The sequence below is a fragment of the Entelurus aequoreus genome, linkage group LG05 (genome assembly GCF_033978785.1).
Source record: "Entelurus aequoreus isolate RoL-2023_Sb linkage group LG05, RoL_Eaeq_v1.1, whole genome shotgun sequence".
Lineage (NCBI taxonomy): Eukaryota > Metazoa > Chordata > Actinopteri > Syngnathiformes > Syngnathidae > Entelurus > Entelurus aequoreus.
In genome coordinates, this window is record NC_084735.1 from 69,989,768 (window position 1) to 70,013,994 (window position 24,227).

At 39.8% G+C, this 24,227-nt stretch overlaps 1 protein-coding gene and 1 long non-coding RNA gene across 4 annotated transcripts in view; one reads left to right on the forward strand and one right to left on the reverse strand.

Moving 5' to 3' along the window:
* kctd16b (potassium channel tetramerization domain containing 16b) overlaps nt 1–24,227 on the forward strand; it is a 357,075-nt gene that overhangs the window by 46,988 nt on the left and 285,860 nt on the right. The gene's annotated exons all lie outside the window — the stretch shown is intronic.
* LOC133650959 (uncharacterized) lies at nt 578–20,714 on the reverse strand. 2 transcript variants are annotated; one of them, XR_009826342.1, is made up of 3 exons: nt 20,656–20,714; nt 18,058–18,176; nt 578–702 (listed from the first exon to the last, which is right to left on the reverse strand). It is a non-coding gene; the product is annotated as an uncharacterized LOC133650959 (long non-coding RNA). The 2 variants fall into 2 exon arrangements; XR_009826343.1 differs by lacking the exon at nt 578–702 and adding an exon at nt 14,561–15,670.

The following is a 24,227-nucleotide window of genomic DNA, read 5'->3' on the forward strand; positions in this document are numbered from 1 at the left end:
TATTTACCGATGGATTATCTATTTAATACTCAATTCATAGATTCAAATCCCTGGTTTGAACTATTTACTGATATATCTATTTAATTCAACCTATTTATTACTAAATAGATTTTTTATTTATTAAATGTAATTGTATTTCACTATGCTTTGTATCGCATAAAAAAAGCTGACTATAAAAATATACAAAAACATGAGCGACATTTTTCAGAACTATCCTAAAAACTTAAACAAATAAAATAAACAACTTTTCTTCCATCTACTTTAGAATTATGAATTTATTTAGAATCGGTATAATAATAATCGCTATATGGTTGTCAATCCATTTTTTTTAGCACACATTAGAATAGAATAGAATATATCTTTATTGTCATTGTACATTGTACAACGAAATTGCAAGCAACACTAATTTAGTGCAAATTCATAACACATAAAAACATAAGAACATAGATAAATAGATACAAATACATACAATACATAAAAATAGCAAGCACTCAGCTCACATGCACAGTCATTATTGTCGTCTTGTGTTCAGCGACAGCATTGCTCTCGGGTAAAAAGTGTTCTTAAGTCTGTTTGTCCGGCATTTTATTGTCCTGTATCTCCTGCCCGAGGGCAACAGTTCAAAAAGTTTATGTCCAGGATGAGATGGGTCCCTTATGATGTTTTGGGCCTTTTTGAGGCACCTGGCACTGTACAGTTCATCTAGGGAGGGGAGAGAGCAGCCAGTGATCTTCATGGCAGTTTTTATGACCCTCTGAAGTGCGTTTTTCTCTGCCGCCGTGCAGCTGGCATACCATACACACATGCAGCATGTCAGCACACTCTCTGTTGAGCAGCGATAGAAGGACACAAGCAGTTTTTGTGCCAGGTTGTTCTTTTTGAGGAGTCTCAGAAAGTAAAGTCTCTGCTGTGCCTTTTTGATGATCCCTGAGGTGTTCATACTCCACGACGAGTCTTCCTCGATCTCGACCCGGATCCAGATTGTTGTACTAAACATCATTAGATTGTTCAAAAAAACGTTTTTCCTGTGTGGTTATAATCATAATCAACGAATTAAAGGCAAAATCACAAAATTTTTCAATGGTCTTGAAATTTTCAAGTAAAACGTATCGGAATGGCCGATACTTGCCCGGTATTTACTTGGTATCGCATTGACCCCAACATTTACATTATTGTACACCCTAAGTCAGGGGTGTCAAACGTAAGGCCCGAGGTCCGGATCAGGCCCGTGAACAGGTTTTATACAGCCCGCGGAATGAGTTTGCAAAGTATAAAAATTAACCTGAAATTTTGGAATGAAAGAAGCAGCTGTTTTAAATGTGTCCACTGGATGTCGCAATAGCAATTTTTTGTATCTTTTTAGATGATGCTACATATGTCCAAAATAAACCACATGATGTTAGTACATCAGTCGAGGAAAATAATCAAACTACATAAATAACATACTGTAAATTTGAAATCTGAACGAGTTTGACACCCCTACCCTAAGTGTATACTGTGTGTAAAAAGCACAATGGCAACCATTGTGTGGACAAATAAATTAAAGGCCTACTGAAATGAAATTTTCCTATTTAAACAGGGATAGCAGATCTATTCTATGTGTCATACTTGATCATTTCGCGATATTGCCATATTTTTGCTGAAAGGATTTAGTAGAGAACATCGACGATAAAGTTTTGGTCGCTGATAAAAAAAGCCTTGCCTGTACCGGAAGTAGCGTGATGTCACAGGTTGAAGAGCTCCTCACATTTGCACATTGTTTACACCAGCAGCGGGAGCGATTCGGACCGAGAAAGCGACGATTACCCCATTAATTTGAGCCAGGATGAAAGATTTGTGGATGAGGAACGTGAGAGTGAAGGATTAGAGTGCAGTGCAGGACGTATCTTTTTTCGCTCTGACCGTAACTTAGGAACAAGCTGGCTCATTGGATTCCACACTCTCTCCTTTTTCTATTGGGGATCACGGATTTGTATTTCAAACCACCTCGGATACTATATCCTCTTGAAAATGAGAGTCGAGAACGCGAAATGGACATTCACAGTGACTTTTATCTCCATGACAATACATCGGCGAAGCACTTTAGCTACGGAGCTAACGTGATAGCATCGTGCTTAACTGCATATAGAAACAGACGAAATAAGCCCCTGACTGGAAGGATAGACAGAAGATCAACAACACTACCAAACTCTGTACCTGTAACCACACGGTCAATGCTGTGCCGCCTGGCGAAGCCTAGCAATGCTGTTGCTAACGACGCCATTGAAGCTAACTTAGCTACGGGACCTCGACAGAGCTATGCTAAAAACATTAGCTCTCCACCTACGCCAGCTCTCATCTGCTCATCACGACCCGTGCTCACCTGCGTTCCAGCGATCGACGGCGCGACGAAGGACTTCACCCGATCATCGATGCGGTCGGCGGCCCGGAGACGGAGGAAGTCAAGGTGAGGACAGCGGCACGGCGGCGGGCGTTGTAGCTTTCGACGACACCCCGGCCGCCATCAGAGTCGGCAAGAAACATATATTTCCCCAAAGTTACGTACGTGACATGCACTTAGCGCCACGCACGGACGGGCAAGCGATCAAATGTTTGGAAGAAAGCAGCGTACACACGGTAGCGCGTCTGCTATCCAACTCAAAGTCCTCCTGGTTGTGTTGCTGCAGCCAGCCGCTAATACACCGATCCCACCTACAACTTTCTTCTTTGCAGTCTCCATTGTTCATTAAACAAATTGCAAAAGATTCACCAACACAGATGTCCAGAATACTGTGGAATTTTGCGATGAAAACAGAGCTGTTTGTATTGGGATACAATGTGTCCCAATACTTCCGCTTCAACCATTGACGTCACGCGCAAACGTCATCATACATAGACGTTTTCAGCCGGAAGTTTCCCGGGAAATTTAAAATTGCACTTTAGTTAACGTGGCCGTATTGGCATGTGTTGCAATGTTAAGATTTCATCATTGATATATAAACTATCAGACTGCGTGGTCGGTAGTAGTGGGTTTCAGTAGGCCTTTAAAGCTAACACTATTGTGAGACATATTTGAAATTGATGACAAACAGTAGAAAAAGAGACCATTCCCCTTTTTTTCTTAGCAAGCTACAAGGTGCAGCGATACAATGAACACAACTACACGAAACATGGCAAAAGCATGCGGACAGAAAAAATGGCAGTCAAATGAAAAAACACCTGCAAGAGTTGTTGTGAAAACGCTGAAATGACTGGATGTTAAACACCTGAATGCCCTTTCTGTTTTTGTCTGATAAAAAAAACATCCAGACCTGGTACCATCTAGCGTGTACACCCTGTGTGCTTAATGGGGCTCACCGTAAGGCTCAGTCAGGTCGAGGCGATTGTCCACTTTATGGCCCCCGAGTCGCATCCCTGCTCTTTGCTGAGCCAGCACTTCCCTCGGCGAGCTAGTTTGCCGCCAGCATAAAAAGCAAAACTCGCGATTTAACAGGCAAATGAACAGTCAAGGTCGGTGACGTTTTGGGGACTTGAAAAAACAAGGAAGGTGACGCGAAGTTGCTGCTCTACAATTTTGCGGTAACGGCGGCGTCAAATTTAAAACTGCTTACATGGCAACTTTGCTTCAGTCTCTTAGAGGGGAACTGCACTTTTAAAAAAAAACATTTTTCCTATCATTCACAACCCGTATGAGAGATAAAATCACATGTTTTTGTGTTTTTTGCATTCTAATTGTAATAATCGGCTAGTTCGAGGTGGCTAGCAAAGATGACTAGCAAAGGTGCACAAATCACTCTAAAAATGCATACAAAAACCGCCAAAAATACTCCATCTTGTGACCTGAATATTAACCAAATATTAGCAACATCGTTATTATAAGCGTTTACGCAGATAAAATACCGTATTTTTCGGACCATAGGGCGCACCGGACTATAAGGCACAATGCCGATGAGCAGGTCTATTCAAGTCTGTTTTCCTTTCAAAAGTCGCTTGGATTATAAGGCGCATTAAAGGCCTACTGAAATGCGATTTTCTTATTTAAACAGGGATAGCAGGTCCACTCTATGTGTCATACTTGATCATTTTGCGATATTGCCATATTTTTGCTGAAAGGATTTAGTAGAGAACGTCGACGATAAAGTTTGCAACTTTTGGTCGCTGATAAAAAAGCCTTGCCTGGACCGGAAGTAGCGTGACGTCACAGGTTGTGGAGCTCCTCACATCCGCACATTGTTTACAATCATGGCCACAAGCAGCGTGAGCGATTCGGACCGAGAAAGCGACGATTACCCCATTAATTTGAGCGAGGATGAAAGATTCGTGGATGAGGAAAGTGAGAGTGAAGGATTAGAGGGCAGTGGAAGCGATTCAGATAGGGAAGATGCTGTGAGAGGCGGGTGGGACCTGATATTCAGCTGGGAATGACTAAAACAGTAAATAAACACAAGACATATATATACACTATTAGCCACAACACAACCAGGCTTATATTTAATATGCCACAAATGAATCGCGCATAACAAACACCTCCCCCCTCCCGTCCATATAACCCGCCAATACAACTCAAACACCCGCACAACACATTCAATCCCACAGCCCAAAGTACCGTTCACTTCCGCAAAGTTCATACAGCACATATATTTCCCCAAAGTTACGTACGTGACATGCACATAGCGGCACGCACGGATGGGCAAGCGATCAAATGTTTGGAAGAAAGCTGCGTACTCACGGTAGCGCGTCTGCTATCCAACTCAAAGTCCTCCTGGTTGTGTTGCTGCAGCCGGCCGCTAATACACCGATCCCACCTACAGCTTTCTTCTTTGCTGTCTTCATTGTTCATTAAACAAATTGCAAAAGATTCACCAACACAGATGTCCAGAATACTGTGGAATTTTGCGATAAAAACAGAGCTGTTTGTATTGGGATACAATGTGTCCCAATACTTCCGCAAACTCCGTGACGTCACGCGCAAACGTCATCATACCGAGACGTTTTCAGCCGGATATTTCCCAGGAAATTTAAAATTGCACTTTATAAGTTAACCCGGCCGTATTGGCATGTGTTGCAATGTTAAGATTTCATCATTGATATATAAACTATCAGACTGCGTGGTCGGTAGTAGTGGGTTTCAGTAGGCCTTTAAAGAAACATATTATATATTTTTTCCTACATATTATTGAAGTCACAAAGTGCATTATTTTTTTTAACATGCCTCAAAACAGCAGCTTGGAATTTGGGACATGCTCTCCCTGAGAGAGCATGAGGAGGCTGAGGTGGGCGGGGTTGGGGGGCGGGGTTAAGGTGGGGGGAGAGGGTAGCGGGGGGTGTATATTGTAGCGTCCCGGAAGAGTTAGTGCTGCAAGGGGTTCTGGGTATTTGTTCTGTTGTGTTTATGTTGTGTTACGGTGCGGATGTTCTCCCGAAATGTGTTTGTCATTCTTGTTTGGTGTGGGTTCACAGTGTGGCGCATATTTGTAACAGTGTTAAAGTTGTTTATACGGCTACCCTCAGTGTGACCTGTTTGGCTGTTGACCAAGTATGATTTGCATTCACTTGTGTGTGTGTGAAAAGCCTTAAATATTATGTGACTGGGCCGGCATGCAAAGGAAGTGCCTTTAAGGTTTATTGGCGCTCTGTATTTCTCCCTACGTCCGTGTACACAGCGGCGTTTTCAAAAGTCATACATTTTACTTTTTGAAACCAATACCGAACATTTCTGATATTACATTTTAAAGAATTTATCGGACGATAATATCGTCAGTCCGATATTATCGGACATCCCTTGTTAGAACTGTACGCTACTTTATATTAGAAATGGCAAAAGGGGAGGATGAATGTCCCACAACAAGTGGATACAGATAAGGAAGGAGCCTGTTGACTATGGCGCGGACTACAATAGTGGTCACGCGCAATTTTTCAGGACTTATGCAGATCCCAAATACACATCAGCAGGTACCACCAATAGGTAAGTTGGTTTTGCATAATATTGCAAAAAAAACCGCCAGATAATATGTCTCCCAACTGGTGCCATTTTGGGGTCCTTATGCGTCCGTATGTTGAAGCACAGTACGTCTGACTACAGCAGCCGTAATGTGCCGACAATCCATCAAGCGGTGCAGCTGCGTAGCTTACCAAAGTCGTACTAAAACATTTTTGACAGACTTTTGCAATGTTCTACAGTATATTCTCAATTAGATGTCAAAGTTTTGGGCTTGCTTGCTAGCGTCATTTATTGAACAACCAGTGTTCTGAAAATTCCTTTTAAAATGAAATTAATTATATTTACTCGTTACTTTACCAAAAAATTAATTGAATTACGAATGAAATGTATAAATGGAATTAATTCATCTTCAAATATCTGGCATATGCATTTGAGAGATGTTTCATTTGAGGGCGCTGTGTGTCTGTATGTGTCTGTGTGCGTGTGTGTGTGTCTGTGTGCGTGTGTGTGTGTGTTTCAATGGAGCTGCATTTAGTAGCTTTAGCACTCTTTTGAATCGTTTCACCGGATTGTGTTACCTTTGGTTAATAAAGAGAATAAATGTGCTTCAAAGGCTGTCATATCTTCTTGTCAACAAACTGTGTATTGTTTGGATGGCAAGTTTTTCACTTTCTATCATTGATTTTTTTGTTCATTATTCCCATCATGTGTCACAGTCTGATGTCGCCTCTTCCTGTTTGATATCAGGTTCATTTTAGTGCAGTGCTGCTTGTTGCTTTCACCAGTGAAAAGATATTGAAATTTCTGCACTTATGACACAGTCTTGTTGTTGACATAAAACCACATCAAAAGTAGCGTGCCACGTTACATCAAACTATTGCTAACGGCGTTGTAACGGATCTAAAAGTAAATAATTGGATTACTCGTTACTAGTAAAAGTAACAGTGTTTTTAACACCGTTTTATATTACACCGTTATTACGAAGACTGTGAACAACAGGCGTCAACATGTAGTCCACATGTAGCTCGTTTGTGTGACTGCCATCTACTGGTCACACTTATCATTACACCATGAACAAAATACAATTATTTTGAAGTCGGTTAGCACAACCAGAATGAATCTGACAGGTGAGCAGACTTTATGCTTGAAATATGCAAATTATTGAATGAAATAAAACAACAGCGATTAAACATATGCATTAAAGGCCTACTGAAACCCACTACTACCGACCACGCAGTCTGATAGTTTATATATCAATGATGAAATCTTAACATTGCAACACATGCCAATACGGCCGGGTTAACTTATAAAGTGCAATTTTAAATTTCTCGCCACACTTCCGGTTAAAAACGTTTTATTATGCTGACGTATGCGTGTGACGTCACGAGGGCAAGGGAAGTATTCGGAGCCCGTAGAAGCTCTGTTTTCATTTCATAATTCCACAGTATTCTGGGCATCTGTGTTGGTGAATCTTTTGCAATTTGTTTAATGAACAATGGAGGCTGCAAAGAAGGACGTTGTAGGTGGGATCGGTGTATTAGTGGCTGGCTGTAGCAACACAACAAGGACTACTTACTTGGATAGCAGACGCCTAGCCGATGCTAGCCGCCAAACCCACGGATGAAGTCCTTCGTCGCGCCGTCGATCGCTGGAACGCAGGTGAGCACGGCTGTTGATGAGCAGATGAGGGCTGGCTGGCGTAGGTGGAGCGCTAATGTTTTTATCATAGCTCTGTGAGGTCCGGTTGCTAAGTTGCTAAGTTAGCCTTAGCGTCGTTAGCAACAGCATTGTTAAGCTTTGCCAGGCTGAGAACTATTAACCGTGTAGTTACATGTACATGGTTTAATAGTATTGTTGATCTTCTGTCTATCCTTCCAGTCAGGGATTTATTTATTTTGTTTCTATCTGCATTTGAGACAGATGCTATCACGTTAGCTCATCCTAAAGAGCTTCGTCGATGTATTGTCGTGGAGATAAAAGTCACTGTGAATGTCCATTTCGCGTTCTTGACTCTCATTTTCAAGAGGATATAGTATCCGAGGTGGTTTAAAATACAAATCCGTGATCCACAATAGAAAAAGGAGAGAGTGTGGAATCCAATGAGCCAGCTTGTACCTAAGTTACGGTCAGAGCGAAAAAAGATATGTATTTCACTGCATTCTAGTCCGTCACTCTAACGGTCCTCATCCACGAATCTTTCATCCTCGCTCAAATTAATGGGGTAAGCGTCGCTTTGTCGCTCCGAATCTCTCTCGCTCCATTGTAAACAACGGGGAATTGTGAGGAATACTAGCTCCTGTGACGTCACGCTACTTCCGGTACAGGCAAGGCTTTTTTATCAGCGAGCAAAAGTTGCGAACTTCATCGTCCCCCCCCCCCACGGAAGAACTATAAATCAAACAAGACGCCGTTGTGGGGGACGTAATCTACGCGATGCGAGAGTATATTCCAGCTTGTAGAGTGACCAAAAATATAAAATATACTTGTTAAATACAATACTATGCTACTGTATTTTAATGTTGGTAATTCTGGTGTTTTCTGAGCTAGTACTTGGTGAAAAAAGTTTGAGAACCAGTGCTTTAGATATAAAAATGGCACCAAAAAGTCAGAAAAAAGGTACACCCTGCAGTCGTCCCAAAGCCTGACATGAAATCACTTTGCATTAAAACCCATTTAAAGCGGTGGTCATGTGATTAGAACACCAGTGGGACGTCTGCTTCGGAGATATTCTGGGCACATCCAACTGATTTGAAACCCCCAGGCACGCCTGGGACCATCCTAAAGGGATTACCAATTCCGTCCTGGAAAATGTTTCCTGAGCCCCCAGGGAAGCTTTGGAGGCCACAGGAGTGAAAAAGGAGTGTCCGGCTGCATAATTTGCTTCTGCTGCATTTTATGCATCAAGCATTAGGTGTGCATGAGAGAATTCTTTAGTACCCATGATGCACTGCTTCTACCGTGTCAGTGGCTAAAGGACTATATATGACTTTTATGGCCGAGACCGGGGGTGTCAAAATCAATGATGGCTGCTCTCAGAAGGCCACATGTAACAGTGAATATACAATTTGCAAATCCAGCTGTTTTTGATTATTATATTTGTCTTGACTAAGATGACAAGCAGACATTTAAGTGTTTATTTTCGATACCCAAAAAAAATGCTTGGTACATCAGATAATATTATAGTGTAGAATACAAGCAATTGCACGTGCAACTACTACATTCAGCCAGAGAGTGCTTTTTCATTTCCAGCCTTTTGCAGGCCACATAAATCATATGGTGGGCCACTGCAAAAAAGATGTGGCTGGCAACATATATAACTTGGTGGACCACATTAAAGTACCAGTAGGGTGGAAAAACAAGTTGCCTCTATATTGAAGCTATTATCAAATATATCTGAGTTACAACACCAAAAGACATCCAAAGTTTGCGAGTAAATAGTTATGATCAAAATAGTATCAATCTCAGGGAGATCCCCGAGCCATTTTGAGAGATAATGAGCAAACCAGTCACATGATCGTGTGACGTCGCGTAAGCAACCACAGATCCCTTCCCCATCAACAATAATGCTAATTAAGCAGACTTTGTGAGAGCCAACATTTACTTTGTAAATTCAAATGGGTTATACTTGTATAGCGCTTTTCTACCTTCAAGGTACTCACCCATTCACACTCACACATTCACACACTGATGGCGTGCAAGGCCCTAACCACGACCCATCAGGAGCAAGGGTGAAGTGTCTTGCTCAAGGACGCAACAGACGAGACGAGGTTGGTAGAAGGTGGGGATTGAACCAGGAACCCTCAGGTTGCTGGCACGGCCACTCTCTTAACCGCACCACGCCGTCTCCCACTCTGGAAAAAGTTATGATCCAGGACTTTATATTGTTGAGCCCGAACACAAAGAGGATGAGCTGCAAGTTTTAGAGGCCGAGAGCTAAAAGGATGCAGCTTTATTGAAACACTATAGCCATACTTGCCAACCTTGAGTATTTCTTATATATATATATATATATACATATATATATATATATATATATATATATATATATATATATATATATATATATATATATATATATATATATATATATATATATATATATAAATAAAATAAATACTTGACTTTCAGTGAATTCTAGCTATATATATATATATATATATATATATATTAAAAAAAAAAAAAAAATATATATATATATATATATATATATATATATATATATATATATATATATATATATATATATATATATATACACACATATATATTTATTTTATTATATATATATATATATACATATATATATATATATATATATATATATATATATATATATATATATATATATATATATATATATATATATATATATATATATATATATATATATATATATATATATATATACATATATATATATATATATATATATATATATATATAAAAATAAAAGAAATACTTGAATTTCAGTGTTCATTTATTTACACATATACACACACATAACACTCCTCTACTCATTGTTGTATTTGAAAGTGCAATGCTTTGCAGCCAGACAGCCTTTGAAGGAGCATAGGTATGGGCAGCATCTGTGAAATTTAATTTGCAGGCACACACAAAAGTGCCTTTCATCAACTGCACCAGAGTCTGGAATCTTCCATCTCTCCCTAGCATACCCCTTCCCCTTCGAGTTGTCCTGGATGAACTGAAATTCTTGTGGAACTTGCAGGCGTACTTCTTCTTACTCGTCGTCGCCATGACTGTCTCTTCTTCGTTCTTCTGCTTCGTCTGTTATGTTTTTGGACATTACTACTTGCCGTAGTTTTGAAGCAATGCATGATGGGAATCCGGATGTTGTGTGTCAGTGTATTAACGTGCCGGCTGGAATAAACACACGCTGAGAAATAGCTCCGTGCCTGCCTACTTTATGGGTTATAGATAAACCTATGGATAACGGAGACATATATAATAGTCTCCTTCTTGTTGTGTGTGCAGTTGCGCACTGAGCTCCAAAAGCCGTAGATGTTATAACGTGACTGGGCCGGCACGCTGTATATTTGGAGGGAAAGCGGACGTGACGACATGCTGTCCTCACTCGGGGGCGTGCCTTCCAATATAGTTGTCCGGCTGGAAATCGGGAGAAATTCGGAAGAATGGTTGTCCCGGGAGATTTTCGGGAGAGGCACTGAAATTTGGGAGTCTCCCGGAAAATTCGAGAGGGTTGGCAAGTATGACTATAGCATTAGCAGCATTGGTAGGTGCCAAACATACACATTGATTATAATAAACCATAATAAAATAAACACTTAAATACTCTTTTTCGCCATCTCGGGGGATGTCAAAGCATGCTTGCCAACCCTCACAGTTTTACCGGGAGACTCCCGGAATTCAGCGCCTCTCCCGAAAACCTCCCGGAAGAAATTTTCTCCCGATAAACTCCCGGAATTCAGCCGGAGCTGGAGGCCTCGCTCCCTCCAGCTCCACGCGGACCTGAGTGGGGACAGCGGCGACAGTCTGTTTTCACGTCCGCTTTCCCACGATATAAACAGCGTGCCTGCCCAATCACGTTATAACTGTAGAATGATCGAGGGCGAGTTCTTGGTTTCTTATGTGGGTTTATTGCTAGGCAGTTTCATTAACATCCTCCCAGCGCGGTAACAACACACAACAACAGCAGTCACGTTTCCGTCTACCGTAAAGCAGTTTGTCTGCCGTAAACAGCAATGTTGTGACACTCTTAAACAGGACAATACTGCCATCTACTGGATAGCCTCCGGAACACTGAAATTCAAGTATTTATTTTATTTATATGTATAATAAAATAAAATATATATATATATATAGCTAGAATTCACTGAAAGTCAAGTATTTCATTCATATATATATATATATATATATATATATATATATATATATATATATATATATATATATATATATATATATATATATATATATATATATATATATATATGAAATACTCAAGTTGGTGAATTCTAGCTATAAGTTAAAGTTAAAGTACCATATAATATACTCCTCCCCTCTTAACCACGCCCCCAGCCCCGCCCCCAGCCCCGCCCCACCCCACCCCCCACATCCCGGAATCGGAGGTCTCAAGGTTGGCAAGTATGTGTCAAAGTCAACCAGCCTGTCAGTTCATGGCCACATTTGTCTACTACCAATCAATCAATCAATCAATCAGCTTTATTGTCCATTCTTACATGTACAAGACACATAAGAACTGAAATTACATTTTCGGCACAATCCCGCTAAGAGCAGACATACGTTACAGGGAGACAAGACGGGACCGCCAACGGATCAGCCTCACTTAGGCGCTCCTCAAAAAGGTGGGAAAAAGGTGACATTGGGGGGAGGGTGGAAGTAAAAAAAAATATCAGTCTGAGGCTGGACCCTCAGGAATGGTCCAGACTGAGTCCGAGGAAAAAAAAACCTCACATAGCATGGCACACATAAACAAGGTACATTTAATCACAACAAACTCGCAACAAAGTCATCCAACAGGACCTTGGAGGCCAGCAGCTGCTGTTAAGCGCTGCTCAGCCCCCACAACCCCGGAGGAATAAAGCAGTGGTGAAGGCGTTGATTGGGGAAGGGTATATGCGTGCATGTATGCCCAATTAACTTGGGTGAGATGTTGGATTGTCTTTATGGGCCGAGGCCGGCCCCAAGAGTTCAAGAGTTCAAGAGTCCGACCCAGGTGCTTTTGAAGAAAAGGGAAAGGTCAAAAGCGTCCATCTTTGAGGAGTCCTCGGGGGAGTGTTTTCAAACAGCCTGTTCCTCAAGGCCATTCGAGGGAGTCAAATCGTAGATTAAGATGTTGTTTTTTTTCTTCGAGCAGTCAAAACAATGACATTCCTGCTCTGTATGCTGGCTCTGACAATTCCAATTTATTCTTTCTGTAACATCATCAAGATCGAATCTACCTTGCGATTCAAATCAGCAATCGCTCCAGTCTGTGATCCCACAGCACGACCCATTCCTTCCATTGCGTTGAACAGCCTGTTGGCCCCTTGAGTGGCTGCCATCGTCTTCCGAATTTGACGATACACCAGAGCAATGCCCAGCCCAATCAGCAAATGCCCTGCGATCACAGCTCCAAATAGGTAGATGTCTTCCACGTCCTCGATGGAAAGGACTGAGAGGCACATGATTCTCCAAGTATTCCAGGAATCTCTCACGTACCCCGCAGCAATGGTTCCATCAGGGCAGCCAGGCTCCCCCGAGCCTCTTTTCCTTGTCGAAAAGACTGTGTCAATTGCGTCGAGAGTCCAGTTGATCAAATTCATTTTGATGTTTAGATTTGAGGACAGCTCAAGAAAAGAGGCTTCAAAATAGTTCAAACAAGACAAAAACAAAGAGAGCAAGCAGGGAGGGAAGGAGGGAGCGGAGAGAGATGCGACCGCCCTCACCAGGTGAGACATGCATGAATTATAATCTAGAATTTATTATTCGCAAGTTTGAGACAAAGCAGAAGCAGCCGCTGGTTCAGTGTGCCAACAATAGCAGCGTAAGCTAGCATTAGCTCACTGCTATTATTGCGCTGCTAAAATAGTTGGTCTGCGTTTGCGCTTATAATAACAATATCACTCATATTTGGTTAATTCTCAGGTCACAACATGTAAACAGAGTATTGTTGGAGCTTTCTGGCTGTTTTTAGAGGGTATAGTGAGCGCAATAGAGGACCCTCGATCTGTTGACTCAATTGTTAGCTATTTATTTACGATTTCAAATGCATAAAAAAGCCGAGCATACAGTATGTGTTCTTGTCTTACATAAGGATTGTGAATGATAAACAGTACATCTCTTGCCAATGTTTGTATATTTCCAGTATGACTGACCTGATAATATGGTCAGAGTGCAGAAGTGATACTCAAGTGACGTCAATCTATGGAAATAATGTGGCATATTCAAAATGGCTGTCTTTATGTGTGGCATTTTGTGATATTTAGACAGTATTTTCATATACTTTGCGGATTGTAAATACAATTGTATATGGTTTAAAGGCCTACTGAAATGCGATTTTCTTATTTAAACGGGGATAGCAGGTCCTTTCTATGTGTCATACTTGATCATTTCGCGATGTTGCCATATTTTTGCTGAAAGGATTTAGTAGAGAACATCGACGATAAAGTTCGCAACTTTTGGGCGCTGATAAAAAAGCCTTTCTTCTACCGGAAGTAGCAGACGATATGAGCGTGATGTCACAGGTTGTGGAGCTCCTCACATCTGCACTTTGTTTACAATGATGGCCACCAGCAGCGAGAGCGATTCGGACCGAGAAAGCGACGATTTCCCCATTAATTTGAGTGAGGATGAAAGATTCGTGGATGAGGAAAGTGAGAGTGAAGGACTAGAGGGCAGTGGAAGCGATTCAGATAGGGAAGATGCTGTGAGAGGCGGGTGGGACGTGATATTCAGCTGGGAATGACTAAAACAGTAAATAAACACAAGACATATATATACTCTATTAGCCACAACACAACCAGGCTTATATTTAATATACCACAAATTAATCCGCATAACAAACACCTCCCCCCTCCCGTCCATATAACCCGCCAATACAAATCAAACACCCGCACAACACACTCAATCCCACAGCCCAAAGTACAGTTCACCTCCCCAAAGTTCATACAGCACATATATTTCCCCAAAGTCCCCAAAGTTACGTACGTGACATGCACATAGCGGCACGCACGTACGGGCAAGCGATCAAATGTTTGGAAGCCGCAGCTGCGTACTGCGTTACACATACAAATTAAACAAAATGCTTATGGCAACATTCTGGTTGCGTACTCACGGTACCGCGTCTGCGTATCCAACTCAAAGTCCTCCTGGTAAGAGTCTCTGTTGTCCCAGTTCTCCACAGGCCAATGGTAAAGCTTGACTGTCATCTTTCGGGAATGTAAACAATGAAACACCGGCTATGTGTGTGTGTTGCTGCAGCCGGCCGAAATACACCGCTTCCCACCTACAGCTTTCTTCTTTGCTGTCTCCATTGTTCATTGAACAAATTGCAAAAGATTCACCAACACAGATGTCCAGAATACTGTGGAATTTTGCGATGAAAACAGACGACTTAATAGCTGGCCACAATGCTGTCCCAAAATGTCCTCTACAATCCGTGATGTCACGCGCAGGCGTCATCATACCGAGACGTTTTCAGCCATATATTCCCCTGGAAATTTAAAATTGCACTTTATAAGTTAACCCGGCCGTATTGGCATGTGTTGCAATGTTAAGATTTCATCATTGATATATAAACTAATAGACTGCGTGGTCGGTAGTAGTGGGTTTCAGTAGGCCTTTAAACAGATGTGGCGGGCCATATTTGGCCCCCGGGCGTTGAGTTTGACATCGGTGATCCAAGACAAAGTAGCTCTCTTCCAGAACAATAGCTAATCAAAGCCGATGAGATGGTTTTGCAGAGTAAACTGCCTTTGGGGGCGACAAACTGCTTGGAGATAATGAAGAGGAAGACGAAAGACCGTCATGTTGAGAGACGTTAGGAGATAAAGATGGAAATTAACACCACAGCGTGAAGACAGGAAAACTCCTCAAATTAACTTTGTTAAACACACCATGCTGCTCTTTAATGTGTTATTCTTTTACTCTACTTGCCTCAGCTCAGCTGATATTGACATGTTTCTGTACCGTTTCTCGTGCCTGGTTTGCTGCAGATACTGGGAGAACTGCTCTTCGTCCTAGTTTTTCAGCATGCACGGCTCAGCATGACTAGAATAAACCCACACTAATGTTAGCATACCTTGCTGCTGCGGTATAAAATGCAGGATTAAATGTATCGCCTTGCTGTGGCCAGGATGCCAAGCAGTAATTACAGGAGACACACATTCTCTGCCGTGTCTCGTTCCTGGACTGATGCAATCGAGGACAAGTCCTTTTTACAACTTCCTTTTTCCTGTCCCATTTTAAAGTGGAAAACCAACTATCTGGATGTGGAGCTGACTTGTACGTATACCCCTCGCTATCCGCTGTGTCGTGATTGTTACGATTGTTCTTGCCTCTTAAAAAAGGCAAATACAAACAAACAGAAATAGACTCAAACATAAGAGAACAGAACCAACATTAAACAAGACATGACCTGGGTGACAGGTCATGACAGTGATAGCATTTTTTGATATGTTTTGTTTACCATTTGTTTGTGTTTATATTAGCCTTATTACACAAATAATATTTAAAGGTGCCATTTGTAATAATTTCATGTCAAGTCATCATTAAATGGCCCTGATATGTCAAAGGACATTAATAAATCATGTTCTTTTTTGAATACCTTTATAACTGATAACAGTAGTTCAGCCGGGATATGCTCATTTCAAAATTAGATTTACAGCCCCGAAATCTTGTTATTGTTTTCATTTTGATGCCCCACCCTCCACCAATTGCCCAATTAAAAAGTCTGTAACTGTGTCACATCCAGGTTGCCAGTTGCACACCGCCAACTGTGTCGAGCTACTGCCACTGGTAAAGTTACTAATCATGTCAGACCTTAGTAAATATAAAAGACGTTGTTACGATTGTCAACTTATTCATGACAAAGCCAGGAACAAATGGAGGATTTGTATCGGGGATGATTGAAGGCGGAGAAGATTTTTTCATTTTACGCCAAACTTGCTAATTTCCTCCTTGATAGGTAAGTCAGGCATTTACGTTTTCTTATTACTTGTAATAAATGGAAATTTAAACATTTTGTATGTAAACTATATTGTCCAATACAGTCTATGATCTTGTCTAACAAAGCTAGTAGGTTCGTGCAACGAATGCTTAGCATGATATTCCGGTCAATGACAAAACGACATATATGCTAACGGGGGAAATAGATGCCCGTTAGCCTGTATGTTGATTTGTCATCCAACTGACAGGGCAACGTATATTTTTAATAAATAAAACCTACGTGAATATGGGTAGTGTAAGCCTGTCACACAGACACTCTTGTCAAAAATTACATTAAAATGTTTTATTTACAATCCATGTGTGACTTGTTTATTTAATTTTATTTTGAAATTCATCAATATTAGTGACAGGTATGTGAAGCTTACAAAAACTAACGGTTCATTCCGATTCTTAGGGTAATGATTCGATTCAAGAATCAATTCTTGTTTCAACACAATTCTTGATTGAACATGATTCTTGATTCAAATCGATTCCTACAATATATTATTTGGTATAAAAGTGATAAAAGATCCTTAATCACTTTTCTCGTTTTCAAAACAGGTTACCAAAGCTGCTGACACACTGTAAACTCACAGCGAGTAAGTGCGTAGATGACCTAAAAACAGAGTTTTTAAAATTTATTCTTAAGTTAAAAATAATAGTAATAACAAGGTAATAGTAATAATAATAATACAATAGTACTTATATTTTTATTCAATTATCGAAAATGATTGATCAATTAAAACAACGGAATAAATAAGAATAGCGATTTCAATGGGAATTGCTTTATTGCGCACCCCTAAAAAGTCTCTCCCATTTCCTGGTTGCATTTACTTTTTATATGTAATCTGACTTTATTTACCATTTTAATGCATGCAGTGATCATGTGCGTCATCTTTCCCCAAAATAATGTGCTCTCATAGGCGTTTCAAAAAAAAAAAGTGCTTAGTTTGACTTCAAAAGAAGTGAGTCGCGACTTCATAACCACTTTAAATTTTTGTTTTGGGGGAAAGCAGAAGAGCACCCTAACTCTACACTGCAGTAGCTACCAACATTGCCAAGTACGACTATTATAAGTGACTTTGGACTTGTTTTTTCTAAATCAAATCAAATCAAGCTTTATTTGCATAGCACTTATCATGCACAAGCAGGTGGCAAACACAAAGTGCTGTACAAAATAAAATGAAAAATAAAAATTGAGGAAGAGAAGTAAACATACACACATACACACACGCACACACACGCACACACACACACACACACACACACACACACACACACACACACACACACACACACACACACACACACACACACACACACACACACACACACACACACACACACACACACACACACACACACACACACACACACACACACACACACACACACACACACACACACAGCACTATTGACAATAACAAAGGAAAAACAAAGCAAAACATTACCTGGCACTGAGGATTTGAGGAGAAACCTCACATCTGCGAATTTCGCGAGTCGGAGGTTGCGTTTTTTTGGGCTTGTGTCTGAACGTGTGGTTGCTTATTTAGGCTTGCTTTTCTGTCCCCTGCAATAAAGTAAAACACGAGTGAGACGGTTAGCGGTGTGTCCTTTTCTACACAACATGTCTTGGTTATTGTGCTGACGGTCGACTTGGCACGCGGCCAAACACTCATTCAAATGACGCATGTGCAACTACTTCAGAGCCCAGATAAACAGAAAAAACAGGAAAACATAATGAAAAAAAAAAAATATATATATATATATATATATATATATATATATATATATATATATATATATATATATATATATATATATATATATATAAATAATATATATATTAGAAATTGTCATGATCAGGCAGCGCTTCCGCCACCTATCTTCTTTTTGTTGCAGTGCCCTGCACACCTGATACTCATTTCCTCCTGACTACTTAAGCTCTCCAGTACCTTCACTCGGTGTCAGTAGATTGCCTGATGTTTCACCCTTCCAGTTGTGTACATCTCCTCTGCTTTGACTCCACTCACACTTTTTGTTCCCTTTGGCTGCTGTAGAGTTAATTGTCATTCTCCACAGCCTCTCTGCGCATTTTTTTTGTTTCTCACACCTTTTCACCACTCCTTTTTGAGTGTACTTTTTGTTATTTTTCCCCATTTATTTTTCTGCTCCGGCTAAGCCGATCGTGACAGAAATAGTTAATTATTTACGTAGCTTGTCACACATGATTCAGTGCTGTTGATCATCACGGTGAATCTCTGCATGAATTAATCATGTGATGCAAAACGAGTTAATTTGTTATTGTTGACTGTGTATACTTTTGCCTGCTGGGCTTCTTCTGAGCTTGTTTTCATAGAGCCGGCAAACCTTGAGTATCTACTGTTTATGCAGCCACAAGTATGCAAAATGTTCATTATTTCCCATTTTTTGTGTATAATAATAATAATATTTTTAGTAATTGTATTTTTATAATATATATATAATAGATGATATTTCTGTAGTTGCACATAATGCTGTCTTTTGCCAGTTTGATTCCCAGCCAGTGCCCCCCAGCACTCAGTCAGTAGAGATGTCCAGTGTTGGTGCCAGGCATGGATAAATAGGGGGGTTGCGTCAAAAAGGGCATCCGCTGTGAAAACTGTGCCAAATTAAACATGGGATAGACTTGCTGTGGTGAATCCTGACAGGGAATGCCGAAGGCCAAAACAAATGAATACATATTTATTCGATTTTTCTCAAATAATTAAATAAAATGTCAATTGTAGATACAATGCGTATATATATATATATATACACATATATACACACATACAGTATATACATATTATTAAAGCGTCAACCTGTTTTTTTCTCTCTTTTGACTCCCAGGCAGCGGCGCCTAATGAGGCGGCCAACCTCGCTTAAATCCGTCTCACATCCTCGCCGCACTTCCCATTTTACAGTCTTCTGAGCGACTCATACGCACGCTGAGTTAGGCGGCATATTTATCTTGTGTACGTTTAATAGCGGGGCGCTTTCTCTCCTGTGCGGCTAACTCCGCTCCCTTTGCTCATACCTGTGGAAAATGAAAATCTGGCTAATGTGCTGACAGTTCATCACGGCTACGAGATCTTTGACAGTACGCAGCCAGTTCTTTCTCCGGATGGAGAAAGAACCACGGAGATAAAGACGAAACACTAAAAGGAAATAATAACAAGAGAGGGCAGAATCACAGCAGCTCTTGCCGCAAGAGGAAACAAAAAGTCAAATGGGCAGATACAGAGAGGACGGACAGAAATAGACAAGAGGCCTGGAGCAGTGAAAAAAAGCCCGGTCCACTCTACTTGTTGTCATTAGAGGGACACAAAGGGAAGCGGAGAGCTACAGTATGGATGAGGGTTAATAAGAGAGAAGACTGGAGGCTATGAAAATACCACTCAGGAGTAGGAGCATGAGAATAAAAAGCATTACATTTAATAACATTTGTAACAAACAAAAAACAACTAAAAAGCAGGCTTCACTACACATCTTTTTTGTGTTGACCTGTCCAGCTTCTCAGGCAAATCATATACTGTAGTTGATGTAGATGCCCATATCGGCTGTACAAATGTACTTTACAAAAGAGAAGTGTGGGATTCTTCTCTTGTTGCCTTATTTGTATTTGGCTTTATTAAATGTATTTACATTATTATTTGGTGCAGTCGGGCCGGAGCAGGAGGGGACAGAAAGAGAAATACAAAGGAAGACAGAGGGGGAAATTGTGGGGACAAGATGGGGATAAGAGAGAGAGACAAAAACAACAACAGCAAACACAACAATAATAACAACAACCACAACAACAATAAAACAACAATGATTGGGAACAATGGGCAACGTTATTTAAAAAAAAAAGTGCATTTCCCCTTTAAACTGGAAAACCTCCAAAACAAGCAAATAATCCAAGACCAGTATTTGTCAAACAAAACACTAAATGCGAGAAACCGAGCTAACACTGAGCCCTGCAAAGCATATCCTTCAAGGACTGTATTATTCATCTACCGCAAAAAAGTTACTCTTCATTTACTCACATTTTCACGTTGACAGTGAACATCAAAGTCTCCCCTTTACTTTGATACCTAGACAATCAATGTCGACCTTGGACCTGCGGAGAAAAGTGGTACTCAATTTGGATAGCTCTGTGTTGCCAAGCCTTTCTAAGAGATTACCGTATTTTTCGGAGTATAAATTGCACCGGAGTATAAGTCACACCTGCCGAAAATGCATAATAAAGAAGGAAAAAAACATGTATAAGTCGCATTTTTTGGGGACATTTATTTGATAAAACCCAACACCAAGAATAGACATTTGAAAGGCAATTTAAAATAAATAAAGAATAGTGAACAACAGGCTGAATAAGTGTATGTTATATGACGCATAAATAACCAACTGAGAACGTGCCTGGTATGTTAACGTAACATATTATGGTAAGAGTCATTCAAATAACTATAACATATAGAACATGCTATACGTTTACCAAACAATCTGTCACTCCTAATCACTAAATCCCATGAAATCTCATACGTCTAGTCTCTTACGTGAATGAGCTAATTAATTTTATTTGATATTTTACGGTAATGTGTTAATAATTTCACACATAAGTCGCTCCTGAGTATAAGTCGCACCCCCGGCCAAACTATGAAAAAAACGGCGACTTATAGTCCGAAAAATACGGTACATAAAAATAACAAAACGAGAAAAATGACAAACCCACGACATTCAAAGACTCCATCCAAATGTCCTCTCCCTCCCTGCACAAGTTGCATTGTAAATATCTTCCAATACTCTTTGTGTTAGGTTTTACATTGCAACATATTGTACTTGGATCCCTTTGTAATACTGATAACAAGGAACATTGTACTCAACAAGCATTGTATCTGCACTATGCATTACAGACCTCATTAATATAATCCTCAATAATCTCCCCCAGCAGCAGCAGCACTTGTTTTAAACACACAAATTCAAACACACAAGTGACAATATGTTTTCCCTTTATCATATTCAGAACAGCAATTGGCCTATATTCTGAAAAATGACCTTTACATGGTAGGGTTGTACAGTATACCGGTACTAGTATAGTACCGCGATACTAATGAATCATATTCAGTACTAAACCGCCTTTTTTTTAACGTTGTGACATTGCTGTTTTTACGAGCAGACGAGCATGTTCGGCAGCGCACAATCACAGAGTACTTACAAGCAGACATAGTGTGTAGACAGAAAAGGAAGAACGGATGCATTGTGGCTTGAAAACTAACAATAAAGGGGAAGTTATAACACTGAAACGCTCTCAGGAAGAGGTGCTTTAAGACATGGCTAGCTAGCTAGCGGCTAAAGTCCATCCGCAGTCTACAGTGTTTTAGTTACTTCTAAATCACTAATCCTCGCCTCCATGGTGACAAATAAAGTAAATTTCTTACAAGTATCATCCCTGCAGGACGAGGAATAGCTAAACATGCTTCACTACACACCGTAGCTCACCGGCGTCACAATGTAAACAAACTCCATTGGTGGATCTACACCTAACATCCACTGTAAAGATACCAAGTACAGGAGTGTATCTAGCCCATACTACTATGATTACATCAATATTTTTTAGCATCACAAAATCTTTATTCCTTTTTTAAAAATGTATATTATGTTTATAAACTCAGGAAATATGTCCCTGAACACAGAAGGACTTAAATGATGACCAATGTATGATCCTGTAACTACTTGGTATCGGATTAAAACCCACATTTGTGGTATCATCCAAAACTAATGTAAAGTATCCAAACAACAGAAGAATAAGTGATTATTGCATTTTAACAGAATTGTAGTTAGAACATGTTAAAAGAGAAAGTAAGCAGATATTAACAGTAAATGAACAATTAGATTCATATTTCATTTTCTACCACTTGTCCTTAATAATTTTGACAAAATAATAGAATGGAAAATGACACAATATGTTACTGCATATGTCAGCAGCTAAATTTGGAGCCTTTGTTTGTTTACTTACTAATAAAAGACAAGTTGTCTTGTATGTTCACTATTTTATTTGAGGACAAACTTGCAATCAGAAACATATGTTTAATGCACCCTAAATGTTTTTGTTAAAATAAAGTAATAATGCAATTTTGGTTGTCCCCTTTATTTAGAAAAGTATCGATACCGGTACAAAAATATTGGTATCGGGACAACCCTATTATATGGTCATTTTCCTGCCTTACTGTTTGCCCACATGTTGATGTTTGGACCACACGCACTAACATACACACACTAACACACGTACACACACACACTGTTACCATACGGGTCAATTGGTTCTGCGATAAAGTTGGTAACCAAAAATACTTTGATCTCAAATCAGTGTTCCTGATTAAGTTGATTGCAATCTGTGTTCGGCCCCAGAAAAGAGCAACATTTAACATGTATTATGCTTTTTTAGTTGAATCTTATAGGGTCACTAGCGTTAGGGGAGTCTCGAAATTGTAGCCCAAAGGTTTGCTCCAGTGTTTGGAAAATAATTTTGAAAAAGTTATTAATTCTAGTTATTTGTTACCGTGCCAAAAAAGTAATTGCATTACTAATGGAATTACTCTTTAATAAATGTAATTAATTAGTAAAAGTATGTATTGCGTTGATAAAAAAAAAAAAAAAAATCAAATATCTGGCATATTGTATGCACTTGAAATGTTTCATGAGGCCAAAGTGTGTGTGTTTGCCTTTAGACATGTCACGTCAGCGTCCAGACAGAGCAGTATTAACTCAGCTGTGTGTTGAATCTTGTCACTGGATTGTGTTAGCGCTGGTTAATAAAGACATTGAATGTGCTTCAATGGCTGTAGCCTCCTTGTCCACAAAGGGGGTATTGTAGGTTTGCAAGCTTGTCACGTTGATCATTGATTTGTTGTTCATTATTCCCACATAGTAGTCGTAGTGTGTGTGTATGAGTGTGTGTACATGTTTACTGTGTGATGTTGCCTCCTTTCTATTTGATATCAAGTTTATTTTAGTGTGGGGCTGGTTGTTGCTTTCATTAGTAAAATTATATTTCCTGCATTGAACTTGCTGTGCTTCTGACGCTGTCATGTTGACGTTCAACCACGTCAAAAGTAACGTACCCCGTTACATCAAACGTCTTGCTAACGGCCTTGTAACGTACCTACAATCTATTAGATAAATCGTTCCAAGTAAAAGTAACAATTATAACGTTATATGATAACGCCGTTATTCGGAACACTGACAAACAATAGTGAGCCAATCTTGGCTAAAACCTTACCTGGATGCTGCTATTTATTTTTGTTTTGCACATTTGAAGTTATATTTAGTCGATAATGATGTTTAGTCGATTATGTGTTTTGTTTTTCACAGTACATGGTTCCACATTTAAGTTATATTTTGTTGAGTGATGTTTAGTTGATTTATTTTTTTGGGGTCTTTTAAAAAAAAAAATATTTATGTATATATTAGGTTATGGCATGTTTTTTTAATAAAGCCATATATTAATAGACTTAGACTTAGACTTAGACTTAGAAAAACTGTATTGATCCATAAGGGAAATTGTTGTTTCAAAGGATAGAAAAGGTAAGGATGCTATAGATATGTTAGGTGTTCTTTACAT